Source organism: Ambystoma mexicanum, chromosome 4q, assembly GCF_040938575.1.
Source record: "Ambystoma mexicanum isolate Mex_15411 chromosome 4q, UKY_AmexF1_1, whole genome shotgun sequence".
Classification (NCBI taxonomy): domain Eukaryota; kingdom Metazoa; phylum Chordata; class Amphibia; order Caudata; family Ambystomatidae; genus Ambystoma; species Ambystoma mexicanum.
Window position 1 is genome coordinate 1,101,095,224 of NC_090928.1, and position 15,237 is coordinate 1,101,110,460.

Below are 15,237 nucleotides of genomic sequence, written 5' to 3' on the forward strand. Positions count from 1 at the left end.
TCTCCGACTGCATCCGAACTACCAGGAGGACATTCACTATCAATGGCTGGATGTGGTATAGCTCCGTTGTCAATCACTTCATATTCTTCCCATTGGCACGATGCATCTCCAGTCTCAAGTCCCTGCCAAAAGGTTTGACAAGCAACATCTCTCGTTCGCTTCACTGTCTGTGTAGATCTAGTTCGTACACCCACTCGCAACTAGAGGACAGATTGGAAAAGGGATGTTCAGTTTAAACACAACTTACAGTATTGAACTATTAACAGTGAAAAACAACATAATATAGTGACCAGGACACTAACCTTCTTTTGCTTTCTTTTCTTTGAAACTTTCTTGCCTCGAACTTCAACATCGGGACGCTGTTGCTCCGACTCGTGTGTGCATGTCTCCACTTCCTCTTGCGCTGCAACGACTATATTTTCATGATAAGCACATCCATCACGCACTGACGCTCCATCGACTCCCTAAAACATAGAACTTTCATTAGTATGTATAATAATATTGAAAACACAAAATGTACTTGGGGACCAATACCTACGTACATCTCAATAGCAAAACACGAATGAACGCTTTGTGTAGAACATTCAAACGACAATTATTCACGCATTGTTGATCTAGTTAGATGGAACTGTCAAGATCCATACCTCGGGCTCCTCATAGACTTCCATTGATGATATTATTGAAGATGATGCTTCAGTAACTCCCTGAAACACAGTAATTGCATTAGTATGGTTTTCTATTTTGTTAAAAAGAACATACACTTTGTGCAGGCGTCAACGGCTCATCTAAATAGACCTGCACAAATGATCAGTTGTCTAAAATAAATAATGGATATCTAAATATGATTCGATTTGCTCGATCGTTGGAAGTGTCACCACCCAGATATCTGCATCAACTACTAGGGGTGATGTTCTTGTAGAAGAAGCTCCGTCATCTCCCTGAAACATAGTACTTGCGTTATTAAAGAAGGAAGTATAGCGGATGTAATCACGTCATATGATTTCGCTTGATCGAACTGTCAGTATCCATACCTCGAAATGCATAAGAACATCAAGGGACGATGTAACTGCGGTGCACACTTCTGCAAGCTGTTGCGCCGACCCGTAACTGCATGCTCCCCCTTCTTCTTGGACTAATGCTCCATCGACTCCCTGAAACATAGGACTTTCATTAGTAATGGACACAATATTGAAAAAAAAAGACACATAGGAGGGCGACGACAGAAGGACATATCAATGGCTAAAAACGAAAGAAACATTGTGTGTAACAATCACGCTACAAGAATGCAAGATCTGATGATCTCCATCGATGGAACTGTCCGGAAACGTACCTCGAGCATCTGAGTGACATAAACGGTTGTCGTCAATACGTTGGACTCCTCAGCATCTCCCTGAAAGACAGTACTTGCATTATTTTGGATAACAATAATTATAACTGAAAACAAAGACTAGAGGACGAGTACAAGGGTGTACCATTAGGTAAAATAATCACACGATATATTAAAACTATTGATTTACATGTCTAAAACAAGTCAGTGGCAGAATAGCTAAGTAAGATTACCCGATAGGCGCTTGAAGTGGCTGATGACTGCAATAACGACACGGATGGAGAATCTTCCGCCTTCATATTGAGTGGATACATAAATGGGGAAATTATTGTTAGCTAATGCTACACACTACCGCAAGGCCGAGAGATAAATACGTAAACTTGACTCACCAGTGGAGGGATGTGGACAAATAGAGTGGGAATAGCGGTTGAGAGCAATTTTCGCCTCGCTCGCGGTGTGTTCTTCTTTATTAGCAATGATGTGGAGTACATGTCTGAGCTAAAGTGCCTGCTGCAGATGCGGTATCGATCACCCCTCTTGTCCGCAAAGACTTCTAGGACTCTACTTTCAAGCTCAGACGGTGGATATCCGCAATATCGGACCCATTCTCTTATCTGATCTATTGTTTTAGGGAAAACATGCATTATAGTACCTTCAGATTTATTATGGGTCTTCGAAGGGCAACCGCCAATGGAACAGGCAGGCATTGTGGAAAGTTCTGAAAAGTAAAGATCAACAATTCTCTATGAATACCAATGTGTTAAAAAATTAAATGACACATAAAAGGTTCAATGCAAGGTTCGTTTTGGTTCTTGGAACTATACACGTTATTCACATGCGGATAAGTATTTGAATAACTTTAAAAAAATAGAAAGATAATTTGACTAAACTCAGAACATGTGACTAGTTCCTTGCATGTACTGTCTTGAACGAAAAGAAATTGGACGCAAAATGATTATGGTACATGGCCTTACCTTGACGAACAAACAGTTAGATGCAGGGATCAGAGTAGTTTCTTGTCGTAGAACAGGGAGCAGTTCACAGGTTGCAAACTGACGAGTTTCCTCGAAGTGGTCACGGAAGTTCACAGAGACGAAGAGCAGATAACCAGCACCTTCACGGGTTGACTAGCAAAGCGCAAAGAAGTTCTCATTAGAATATGAAGTGGGTTATAAAGAATTCGAAACAGGGGTAGGTTTGTGAATGAATGATGTGTATATGTCATGGCATTATGCGGTTTGCAGGGGGCCGTCCAGCGTGAGGGGGGATGCTTGGCAGGAGACACGGGGTATGGAAGTAGACATGGGAACAACAACCCATGCTCTATAGACCACTTTGAAGTGTACATGGTCTTTGGCACCTCTTGGCCTTTATCGCTCCCTGACAGCTCCACTTGCCAGCACAAGTACCCCGGTGCGAACTGCCTTTGATAGGGCGGGGGGGATGGATTGGGGCGGTGGTCGTGCAAACAAGACTCGTTTGCCGCAGGGCCTCACCAAGGAGAGGCCATCTAACTGCATGTAAGAGGCAGGCTGCAGGATCTAGTACATGGAAGGCAGGGGGGTGAGTTTATAAATACCTCACCCTCCCAGGAGAATATATGGGTGCAGTTCACCCTGGAGACCCTGGATGCCTAGGCAGTTAGTCAGCAGCAGGCTGGCCTGTGGTGGCAAGGCGGCACGGGCCAGAGGGGGTCATCTCTGTACCCGGTGCCCAAAAGGATGATTTATTATGATCAACCATATGGATTATTTACTTATAACCATGTTTTGTATCAATAAAATCCAACGGCCTTCCTTTTATTGCCAACGCTTGAACAAAGTGGTGTGGTAAGTATTTTTGGGGGAGGAGGCAAGGCCGGGAGGCTTGATGCCAACCTGCAAAATAACATATGTATGTCTGCTGCATATGGGTTCAACGGTTATGTGGATTGAAGGTGGGCGGCCAGCGTGAGGGAGGATGCTGGCCGGAGACATGTGGTGTGACAAGACAAGGCACAGGAAGACTATTCAATGGAGACACACTAGATTCATTTAAAAAATCAAAACAACCATTGTTAAAATATATGTTGGGTTTTATTTTAGATCTTAATTTCAATTGAACATAAATAATAAACATTACACATTGTAAAGTTCCGGTTGCAGCACATCCAGGGAAAATCCGCGGTATTGTCCACTGTCGCTGGGGAAATGTTGTCTAATGGCAAGTACCGCACAGGCAGGTATTACTCTCCGAATGCGGTGTCCGAGCCTCCCGTGAAGCCACCAAGTGAAGCAACGATAGGCCACCAGCCTGTACCACCTGTGAAAATGAAAGATGCAAACTGTATTAAAATGACAAAACTTTCTTATCACTGTCCATTCAGGTAAAAAATGTCATTCTGCTTTGAAAAAAATTCTATCTAGAAAATGCACAATATGGAACCAATTTACATGCATTCGAATGATATGTAGATGTAATTTTATATGTGGGAGACGACCATGAAATAGTAGTGGCATCACTGACATCACAACCAGAGTATACTTACTCGTTACTCGGATTACGCGGACGAACCGTGCCGTGAAGTTCGTGCATAAGCACCATCATCCTCCTCAACACGGTCCATGAGAGGCAGGCTTCCCTGAACTCTGGCAGCTCGGTGATGCATTGCGGACTTGGCTCGCCTTCCGAAATGTAGGCCAAGCACCTGGAATTTTCACGGCAGCAGCAGTTCTCCTCCTCAGTTTGCATTAGCTCGCACCGATTGCACGTGCACCAGGTGGAGACGCCGTCCATGCGACATGGTCCAGGCTCTTCATCCGTTGACTGGTCCTCCCAACTGCCGTCCGAATCCCCATCGTTTTCGCGTGCTTGCCTTTTCAGTAGTTCTTCCTCGGTGTACTCGGGCTCGTACATATACAGCATTATTGTAGTCATTGTGTGGTAAAGAAAGTAAAATAATTTACAGAGATGGTACAGGTGTTCACAAGGCCTAGAAGCGGCGAAGGTAGCTGACCAGAGCACAGAAACGAGTCACAGAATACTCAAAGTAACACAGAGAGAGTAATGGAATCGAAAATCTGCTGCTGTGTGTTGTGAAACGGTGTGTTTATACTTATAGAGGAAAGAGGCGTCCTGCCATTTCCATGGCGACACTTCATTAGCTGAGGTGCAGCGATTGTTGACACGAAACGTGCTTTGGCGTTGGCAAATGGGCGGTACGTGTCTGCTGATGTCAGGCTCAGGGGCGGGGGATTTGATTTAGTGACGCAAAAGCAGGTGAGCCAGGGCGATGGGGGGAAATGATAGGATTATTAGAAAATGGCGGCTGATTTCGAGTTCGTTAATGGACGAAAAGTCGGGTAAGGTCCATAGGAAAGTTTTCTACGATCTACCGATTTATTCTTAAAAACACATGGCCGAACCGTAGGGATAATAAAAAAAAGTCCCGGACTATCCTTTAAATGGTAAAAACATGTACAATTGTCAGATGTCATTGTACAATTTAAATGAATATCTCGAAATGTTCGACCCAACTTCTAGAATCTAAACATATAAGTTTCATCCATCTTGTATATTATAGTCAGAAATTAGGGTATACAAATGGAATTAGCAACTCTTCCAATGAGAGCAGCATCCCTCCCCCTTTTTTCTAGTCAGGTGGCTGGAAAACTATGCATAAGAGAAGTCAAGGTTGGGATTACAGGAACATATGACAGTTTACACACAGAACAGAGGGAGAAGAGTTTGGATTATTGAGTGAGGAAGATTCAGAAGGGAACACACTGGAAATTGGAGAGCAGAAGAACTAATTCTACCCAGAGGGACGACTTGTTCATTAAGAGAAGGAAGTCTGAGCAGTGCATAGAGGGATGACCAGTCTGTGTATTGGGATTGACTTCCAAATAAGATACCTGAAATGATGGTTTGCTGTAGGAATTATGTCTGGTTGACTAGGTTCACTGCTGGTTCTACCAATACCAGGAGTGACATCTGATATGGTAAAGCAACCCTAACCATTTTAATTAGGGCAAAGTATGGGAAGATAGATAGACTGGGCATGCAGGGGGATGCAACTTGAAAACATAGACATGGTGGAACATATCTCAGTGTTCTGTAATCCTTATATGTATCACATACAAAGGGATATATGGTTTCTTGAGCCCCGCTTCACATTACAGTGACAAAGAAAACCAAACGTGACATCATTTGGGCTTCTACTTTATAGTGGGGTTGCCTTTGTAAAGTTAAGTATAATTTGCAAATATAGTTAGTGATTGAAGTCAATGTTGAGTCATTTATATGAAAGTGGAATCATGACCACTATTGCCTAAGAGACATCATGCAGTTAATGCTGCTGGTGGAGCCCATAGTATAGAATGGATGTTTGTGCAATGAGGTGTATGCTGAGATAATGCATTCTATTCATTAAAAACATGTCTGGATTATAATTCTCTTCAATCTCCTGTCTTTAAAACATAGGCAGAGTCAGGTGTAATGTGGGAGGGCTAAGGGTCTTCAAATAAGTACCTGTTAGTTTGAAAGCACTACATGTAGGTCCCTTTAAAATCTAGATTGAAAGGGATGCATTCATATTCAAGGAAAGCCATACATGTGCACACACATACCATTAAAGGAAAAGAAGCAAAGTCAGGTTTATTGAAAGTCACAGACGCCAGCTATAGATAGCTTCATCCATATATTTAGAAAATGAAGTATACATGTGGATTCAGAACAAAACACAATGATTCCTGAGACCATTACCTGTGAATGGAAACTAATATGAGCCAATGAAATATCTTCTGCAGGTACATGGCTTAAATCGTAGTCCTATACTAGCCGGTCTTTGCCTAAATGTCAAGTGGCCAAGTTAATACATTCACTCTCTCACACCAGCATACATGATTTATAGAGTATAAAAGTATCTTGAGTGTTATGTTCCCATTACCTTTCTCCAATACCATCCTTGTCTTGATACTGGAGAGAATCAAATGTTTAATCATACGTGAATTATGTAAAATGGTTTTAGATCTTTGTTATAAACACACCAATGCTTTGTAGAAAAGTAGAATTACTATTGTCATTTAGAGTATCATAATATTTAGAGGATTACTTTGTGATTGAAAGTGGAGGCCTTTGCAGACTTATAATAGTTAGATTCATGTAGGCATGTACAGTTGATTTGGATATATACCATATTGTAGTGGTCTCCATGGTTCAGCTGGAGACCCGGTTTCATGAAACTGAACTCTTCTTTTAAATACATTTCGATTTTTGAACATCTCATTGGCAGTTCTTTGCCCTGATTTGTGAGGTGGGATTTGTCTAAATGGGGGTATTAGATTGGCATGTCACGTCTGAGTGAACAACTAGCCAAAACACATATGAAAAATACTCAACAGAGTAGTGTTGGTGTGTAGCCTTTCTCTTTACTGTATAGCAATGTTGGATGTGGGGACATGGTAGATATATTCTCAGTTCACAGAAGAACTCAGGGAACTCAAAAAACAAACCACAAACTGGAATAACAATGGAGAAAACACTACAATCAATTGTACAAAAACAAATACTGATGACAGATCAAATCAGCAGTCCTGAAAGCAAAACAAGTATATTAGACTACAAGAATCCAATCAGCAACACACCCACAAAAATAACTTCAAAATCATCAAAGAAATTAAAAACCCAACTTTGGCAAACCCATACATCATACCATCACAATCCCTATGTGACAACATTGAAACCAATCTGAATGCAGAAATAGAAGCAATACAATGAACCATTGATGCAAGCCACCCTACCAAAAATAAACCTCAGAACTGCTAGAAACCAGCACCACAACACTCAATTGATTTGAACCTATAGGCAAAGAAACATTCAACAATCTAATAAAAGACACCAACCTTGTTGGATCCTCCAGGGACCCATGCCCACCGGGCACCTTCAAAAAACCATAACCCACAGAAATCCAGCCTCATATTCTTGACTACTAATGAATCTATACCTAGGTATGGCAATAGTACCTAAAACATTCAAATTTGCATACATCAAGCCCCTCAAAAAAATTAAACAAGAAATGCTGACCTATATATCGAATCCACCTTACCTAGAGAAATTCCTGGAGGACCACATCTACAAAGAAATAATTATTCATGTAGAAAGCAATGGAATCCTCGACCAATCCCCATGTCAGCTTCCGACCCAAGAGAGGAAATGAATGAGCACTTCTCTCCATATGAGACGACCTAACAAACAACACAGACAAAAGCACCCAATCAGCCCTCGAACTACTAGACACATGAGCCGCCTTAGACACAATCAGTTACACAACACTAATAACGAGACTGGTGCAATGCAACATACAAAACTCTGTGCTACAATGGCTGAAATCCTTCCTCACAACCGAACAGAATGAACACACTTAGCGCCATTCAAATCTAACATTGAAAGAATCACCTGTGGCATACCAGAAAGATCAAGACTCTCCCTGCTCCTATTCAACATCTGCATGTTCCCCTAATGAAACTCATTCCGCCTAAAACTATGCAGATGACACTCAACTCATCTTCAAGATAATCTTGGCCCAAGAACCGAACAGCACCCTCAATAATTGCCTCACCGCCATATACACCTGGAAGACAAGCAACAATCTCAAGATAATGATTGTCTCCCCACCAAAGAAAATACAACACAGACATACCTGAGTTGGCCACCGTGCATGGGAATCCAACTGGAGACATTGTCAGTGATAAAAATCCTGGGAATCCTCATGGACAAGGGACTTTCCCTAGAACCATAACTCAAGAAAATAGCAAAAAGCTTCTACTGCCTGTGACTGATAAGAGGGATACTCCCCTACCTCAACTTCTCACACAGAACCCTCGCAATCAGCTTGTTGGTACTATCAAGACTACACTACACAAAGAGCCTCTACCTTGGCATGCCAGAAGGCCTCACAAAACAACTACAACACATCCAAAATACCACAGTAACAATACCTCTGAGACTAAATAGAAGAGACCACATCACATGAGCCATGAGAAGTCTGCACTGGCTACCAGTGAAAAGCATCAACTTTAAAGCCCTCTGCATCGCCCCCAAATCACTACACGAACAAGGAGCCAAATTTCTCCAATCTAAAAATAAACTGTTACCAACCAGGAAGAAACCTAAGATCGAGCAATGAATTCCACATAGAAACTAAACACTACGGAAAAAGAATTTTGGAGGAACTGCATTCACCTATTTGATAGCCAAAATATGGAACTCTGTACCTAAGGAAATAGGAACAACGAAAGACCACAGAAAACGACTGAAAACCTTGCTGTTCACCTCACTGAGACAAGCATCAAAACGTGCACCACCAGAAACCATACTCTGGGAACAAAGCTAACATGGGACTGTATAGATTAAAGAACCAACAATAAAACCACAAGACACCCAAAGCCAAACAGACTCCAACCAGACACCAACTAAGCACCCCCTCCTCTTTTCCACACCTGCATACTGCTCACACACTACACACGCCCTAAGAAGGGCAAGAAAAACTGCACACCAAAAATCTCACAAACCACACACCTACTGCCAACTACACCGCAAAACCATATAGTTGCAAACAACCCAGACAATGGATGCTACTCCCCTCCCCCGGACACAATCCCAGTGCACGCAAAAAAGCACCAGTTTCTCCTGGTGTCCAAGCATCAACAGAAGAGCACAGCCTTAATTCTATCCCTCTTCTGCCACTAATGATCCCCACCCACTTTTCTTATGGATCCATGTGAGTGTCTGGAGACCATTCAAAGGGCACTGGTGGCTGGTATAAATCAACATAACATAACATATGCCAGTATGTGTAAAGTGTTTGTGTTAAGTAGTGTTTGGTTATGTTAATGTCAATGAGCACAACCTTTTTTGATTTCCAGCATGCCCTTAAGTTACACGCATTAAGATTAGTGATGCCCTAAACATCTGCAACTCCTCGCCCAATGTTCTGCACTAGTACTCTCATCAGCCGTACCCAGGAAATTCAATGTTGGCTGAACAGAGTCATAGTCTGAAACAGAGTGCAAAGCCACAGATAGAATCTTCAAACCTTGTGTTAGGGAGAATTCTCCAGAATGGCTAATTTCCCTTCCCTACTGAGTCCCTCAGCAGCTTTGCTGGATTTCTAGTATTTATTTTTTATACCTGGTAAGAGTGTAAGCCTTTTTTACCACTCTTACATGTATGTTGCTGTGTGTTTTACATTTTTGTGTTCATAGACTGTGGAGCCTCACCTACTCCATAGGCATCATCGTTTTACTGTGTGTCACACAGCAACTTTAGTGCAGTGACACAGGGTTGTCTTTTTCAGACGTCCCACTTTAAACTCCATTTTCTAGGACTGACTACTGTCTCCCAGAACATGTAAAGTTGCCATTGACTTTATTAGTCTTTTTAAATTCACAGACCCAGTACAAACTATCTTTCATAGGGTACTGGAAAGGGTTAATAGTTATCCCTTTTTGTCTGTTTCTCATGGAACATTAGTTTGTTCCCCTTTCTTTAACATTTGGCTAGTGGCAGTGGTATCTACGATATTTTTCCTACTGTGGTCTATGAAAATAGCCTTCGTACTGTTTTAGGCTATGTAATCTGCTGGACACCATTTACTTTTATTTGGTTCCGGCTAGGTTTATTTGCCATTTCTTTATGTAAAGGTCTTTCGCAATTTTTACTCTGCGCGCCAAACCAGGTTTGGTTCCTTTGTTCGCCGTCCTTTGGCGGGCTTCTGCACAGAAGCCCTCCTTAGGCTCCTGAGATTCTAGATAGACAGGATGTGAGGGATGGGTTTTAGGTCCCCTGCACAGGGTCTCCTTGGAGACACAAGTCACACTCTTGTTTGATTGGCTATGTGACTGTCCTGCCAGGACAGCCACCCTGCTGTGTAATTGACAGCCAGGCTGTGTGAATGGGGGAAAACTGAATAAAAAGCAAGTCTCTGGGACTTGGAAGGCAGAGTCGCCACTGGATCGACAGAACTGAAGAGAAGCTGAAGGAAGAGGACTTCTACAACTACTGAACCTCCAGATGAAGCCCTGCTGCGGGTCCAAATCTCCTAAACTTCGATGACAGAGAAGGTCTGCAAGGAATCTTCTTCCCTTGAGCTGGTGGAACCAACCAGTTTGCAAACACCAAGCAATGCCTCCCTCCACTGTTCGAATTTGCTCTGCATCTCTGCAGTGAACTGGATAGCCAGGAGGACCAGACCCTGTTTGGGTTTTAAGGAGTGCACCTTTTATTCGTTGCTTTGCTCTGCTGCTGGTTTCTTCCCTGGGCAGTGCAGGGTCCTCCAGTCTTCCTCCGTCTTGTCATTCTGACAGTCGCTTGAGGAGCCGTGAGCCTGCAGGATCTGCCAGGAACTTCTGCCTCAGCTACAGCATTCTTCTTCTGTTCAAACACGGTTGTTCGTTTAGTCCGACCACAGTGAAAGTGTTTTAAATATTTTGCCAATCCGAGGGCTTGTCCTTCTCTACTCTTTTGAGTAACTTTTCTTCCGACCAACTTCATTTCGAACTCTTGACAAAAACTTAACCGCAAACTACTCTGAACTGTGTGATCCTCTTCAAAGACTCTGAACCATTAACATTGGGCCAGGCCTATTGATTTGAATCCTCATTGTAGTAAGCCTTGTCTAGATTGCCCTTCCTACTTACTTGTTGGTGCTGCTTGATTTTGAATAACCTTGTCTTTCCCCCCACTTTTTAAATTTCTGGAGTGCCATTTTGCCCACACTTCATTTTGAGCTTAACTTGTCCAGAATTCATTGTGTGTTGTGTACTATATTAAGATTATGATTTTCCGCTGCTTGACTTACTGAACTGTTTTACAAATGATTGTGTAAATAAATATATATTCTTTTACTCAGAAACCTTGAATCATTGTTTGTTTGAACCATAGTAATTGCTGTCCTTTGTGTAACTTCTGATACTGCTCACTTTACGCTTGAGATAAGTCTGGCTGCTCCGCCATCACTATCACTTTATTGTCTAGTACAGGCTTGTACCAACAGTGAATGTGTACTGTCACTTGTAGTCTTAATTGTGTGTGGTGTTCCCATAGGGTACTGCATTTGATTCTGCCTAACACTGGTGTACAGCGGTGAAGATAAAGTACAGTAATTACACTTAGAGTGCTGCTATTACCTTGGATCAACTAACCACAAGGCTAAACATCAATAAAAAGCAAATTTTAATCATTTCTGATACGGAAAGCTACAGTCAGGAGACCCTCCTTAGTTACACAGTTGATCATCTGAAACATAATGGTAGAGAAAATAATCTCTCTGTTAAAGGCAAAAAGTCAGAATTAATTGAAAGGTTGTTAGAGAAACAAAGTCTGGAGAGTGGGTCTGAAATACCTAACCCACCAGCAAATGTGGAAAATGATGAGGATGATAATATGTCAGTTACTATGGGTGAGTTAGATGAGGCAGATGTGTCTCACAATGTAGGCCTTACTGCTCCTCTACCTGCTCAACAACCTCAACCTTTCTCCACTGGGACCCCATCAGGTCCTACACTCAGTCCTGAAATCATTGCTCTAGAAAAGATGAGGCTTGAATTGGAATTTAAACGTAATTAATGCTCAAACTGAACAAATGCATCAAGAACTTAAGCTCAGAGAAATGGAGTTGAACCATGCACTAGAAATGTAGAAATTGTCTATTAGAAATGCTTCTCTCCCAGAGTCTTCTAGGTCTTCCAGTCCTAAGAGACCCTGTATGCCTAAAGAAATTGTGGGTATGTATGAGGCTAAGCTTGATATTTTGGATTGGTTGGCAATGTTTGAGTATAAGCATGGGATTCAAGACATTACAGGGAATCAGTTGCTTCCTTGGCTCTTCTCTAGGCTACCCACTATTGCATCTGATGTTGTGATGGAGTTGGGGGAGGTGGATAGGATGGATTATGAGTGTGTGAAGTTAGTTTTAATTTCTAGATTTGGAAAGACCCCTTCCCAGTACCTTAAGAGGTTTAGGACCCTCAAAAAGCATGATGGGACCCCTTGGGCTACCTGGGTATATGAATGTTTGAAAAACTTCGATGGTTGTGTTGGGTTAAGGGTTACAGAGTAAACACTTATGAAGGTATGACAAATCTTGTCATGTTGGAGACAATTTATGATGCCTGCTCTCCTGAGCTCAGACAGCACTTGGCTGATTCTAAGGAGATAGATCCAAAGAGGTTAGCTAAGGCTGCTGACTTGTGGGTTGCCAACAGGGCTACTCACAAGGATTTTTGGGCAACTCAGAAGAAGGATGAGGGAAAGCAGCCAAAGAAAGTTAACAAGCAAAATTCTAATACCTCCCATCCAAAAGAGGGTCCGAAACTTGACAATAAGGATAAGCCACAAGGGAAACCGAATCAGGCTAGTGCACTATCTGGACCCAAACCAGATGGAGGTCAGAACAAACCCCCATTCATTAAAACATTTGGAAATGTTATGTTTGTGGGTCAACTGACCATGTGAAAGGGGATCCCAGATGTATGGGTAAACCTTCAGGGGTCCACACTGTCTCCTTAGCCTTCTCCCCAGAGGAAGAAGTCCCTATGGCAAGTGGAAACTTTCCCCTACTGGCTGATGAACCCATGAGAGTCTCAGCTAATGTTTCTTTAGTGTCCCTGGGTTTGTGGGAACAACAGAATTTAGATGTCTATATTTCCATCCCAGATGATACTAAAGAGTATTATAAAGATAGTGTTCTTTTGAATGTCCATGAGACCCCTGCCATCAGAGACAGTGGAGCCAGCATAACTGTGATTGATGAATCATTTTTCAAGGTAGAGGGTGTTGCTAAGGCACTCAAACACCTAACCAAGTTAGCTAGAGGCCCTGTGCAAATGCTTCCCCAGTTACCAGCTCCTGTCCAGTGCAATGACATGACTGTCAAGATACCTGTTAGTGTGCAGAGTGAAGTGTCTGGGAGAGTCCTGTTGGGTAATGACCTGAAAACTCTTGGAGTTGTGTCCAGTACCCCCAGGCCTCCCAGTATTAGGAAACAGGAGCTCAGTAGGCTTGCAAGGGAGAGGACCTGGAGAACTGGTAGAGGAAACTATCACCCCCTACCCCCAAGTCCCCACAGGAATTGCTCACTGCTATTTAGGAAATAAAGAGGCAATGGGGAAACCCCAGACCTCCAAGAAGGAAGCAGATAGCACCCCTGTGCTACCAACAAGGACATCCCCAAGATTGTCCAAAGTCACACCTGTGACTCCTCCACCTTCTGAGGCTGAGTGTGAGGTACAACCCGTGTGGTTGAGCCAGCTTCTGAAGAGTCAGATCCGGAAGAAGACATGACTCTAGTTGGAGTTCTGGATCCTGTTGACCATCCTGAGCTGCAGTCTTTACTGGCAGAATGTGGACCCAACAGGGCAGACTTCAACAGAGGACAAAGAGAGTGTCCTACTCTTGAAAGTCTTCGACAACAGGCAGCTTCTCAGCTTGAGGGGCAAGAAGCTGGGAAGCATAGGTTGCACTGGGAAGATGGCCTCTTCTACAGTGAACCAACTGAGTCTATCCCTGGGGACTGCAAAAGACGTGTAGTGCCCCTAGAAAACAGACTCCATTTCCTACAGTTGGGCCATGAGATACCTGTGGCTGGTCATTTGAGTTTCAAAAAGACCAAGGAAAGGCTCTCTTTATACTTCTACTGGCCTAAAATGGGTTCAGAAGTTGGCAAATTCTGTAGGAGCTGTCACACTTGCCAAACCTCTGGCAAGAGTGGAGCCAAGAATGTGGCACCCTTGGTGCCTCTCCCAGTAGTGTGAGGTCCTTTTGAGAGGGCGGGCATCAACATTGTCGGTCCCCTTAACCCTCCCACATCTTCAGGAAACAGGTTTATCCTGATTGTAGTAGACCATGCTACTAGGTATCCTGAAGCAATACCTATGAGGACTGTTACAGCTCAGGCTGTGGATAAGGCTCTACTTGGCATTTTTACCAGTGTAGGGTTTCCTAAGGAAGTGATATCCGACAGGAGATCCAATTTTATGTCCCACTACATGCAAACCATGTGGAAAAGCTGTGGTGTCACTTACAAGTTCTCTACAGTCTACTGCTAGGCCATAAAGACATGTCAAAGACAAGGTTCGTTTTCCAAACAAGTTTATTTCAAAATATTCTCACTCGGCCGACTGGGTCTCAACGCCTCACGACGTGTGTTCCCAGACCTCGTGGGATGCGAGAGATCGAGCAACGCTTAAGCTGCAATATATATACATTAGACATAATCTTTGTGAAGGCAATTTGATCCGCCCACATACGTGTCATACAGGCTAGGGTTCAGTGATTGACAATTCTGACAATTATGACACGTTATGACAAGTCTTCATTCAATCTAAACATAGTTATTCTAGCAAAGGCAGCAGAGACAGCTTTCTGTTATGGGGAACATGGGGCTCTAGCTCGGCAAAGATATCATGTTCTTAGCAGGGAAATATTCCTTACTACGTTATCTGTGTGTCTCGGTTCATAAGCTAAGGGTCAGACAGTTCTGAAGCAGAAAATACCACTCTCTGCGAAGGAGCACCGATAGAAAAATATAATTCAGGTTTTAACTGCCTTTTACAACAGCGTTTGCAAGACAACTCGGCACCTGGACTACTGATTAGATGCAGCTTCAGCTCGACTTCAAGGACTTAGTGAGAGAGAAAAACAATGTATTTCTGCAGTTTGACATTCCTGTCTGTGTTAGTATTTCAGCATTCAGGCCGTGGACTCGCACTGTGTGTGAGTTCGAAGCATACAATACATTTGCAAAGCATTTTGACAGAAAAGAAAAAAGCAAATGGCCGACATTTCACAATGGACGCCCTTTGTTTACATTGACAATTCTAGAATTGCAATGTCTGTCACATGATGCGATTGGTTTCTGGCCAACATACTAC

General features: G+C 42.8%; 1 long non-coding RNA gene across 1 annotated transcript in view; it reads left to right on the top strand.

Moving 5' to 3' along the window:
• LOC138468209 (uncharacterized) overlaps positions 1 to 15,237 on the top strand; it is a 227,526-nt gene that overhangs the window by 71,617 nt on the left and 140,672 nt on the right. The gene's annotated exons all lie outside the window — the stretch shown is intronic.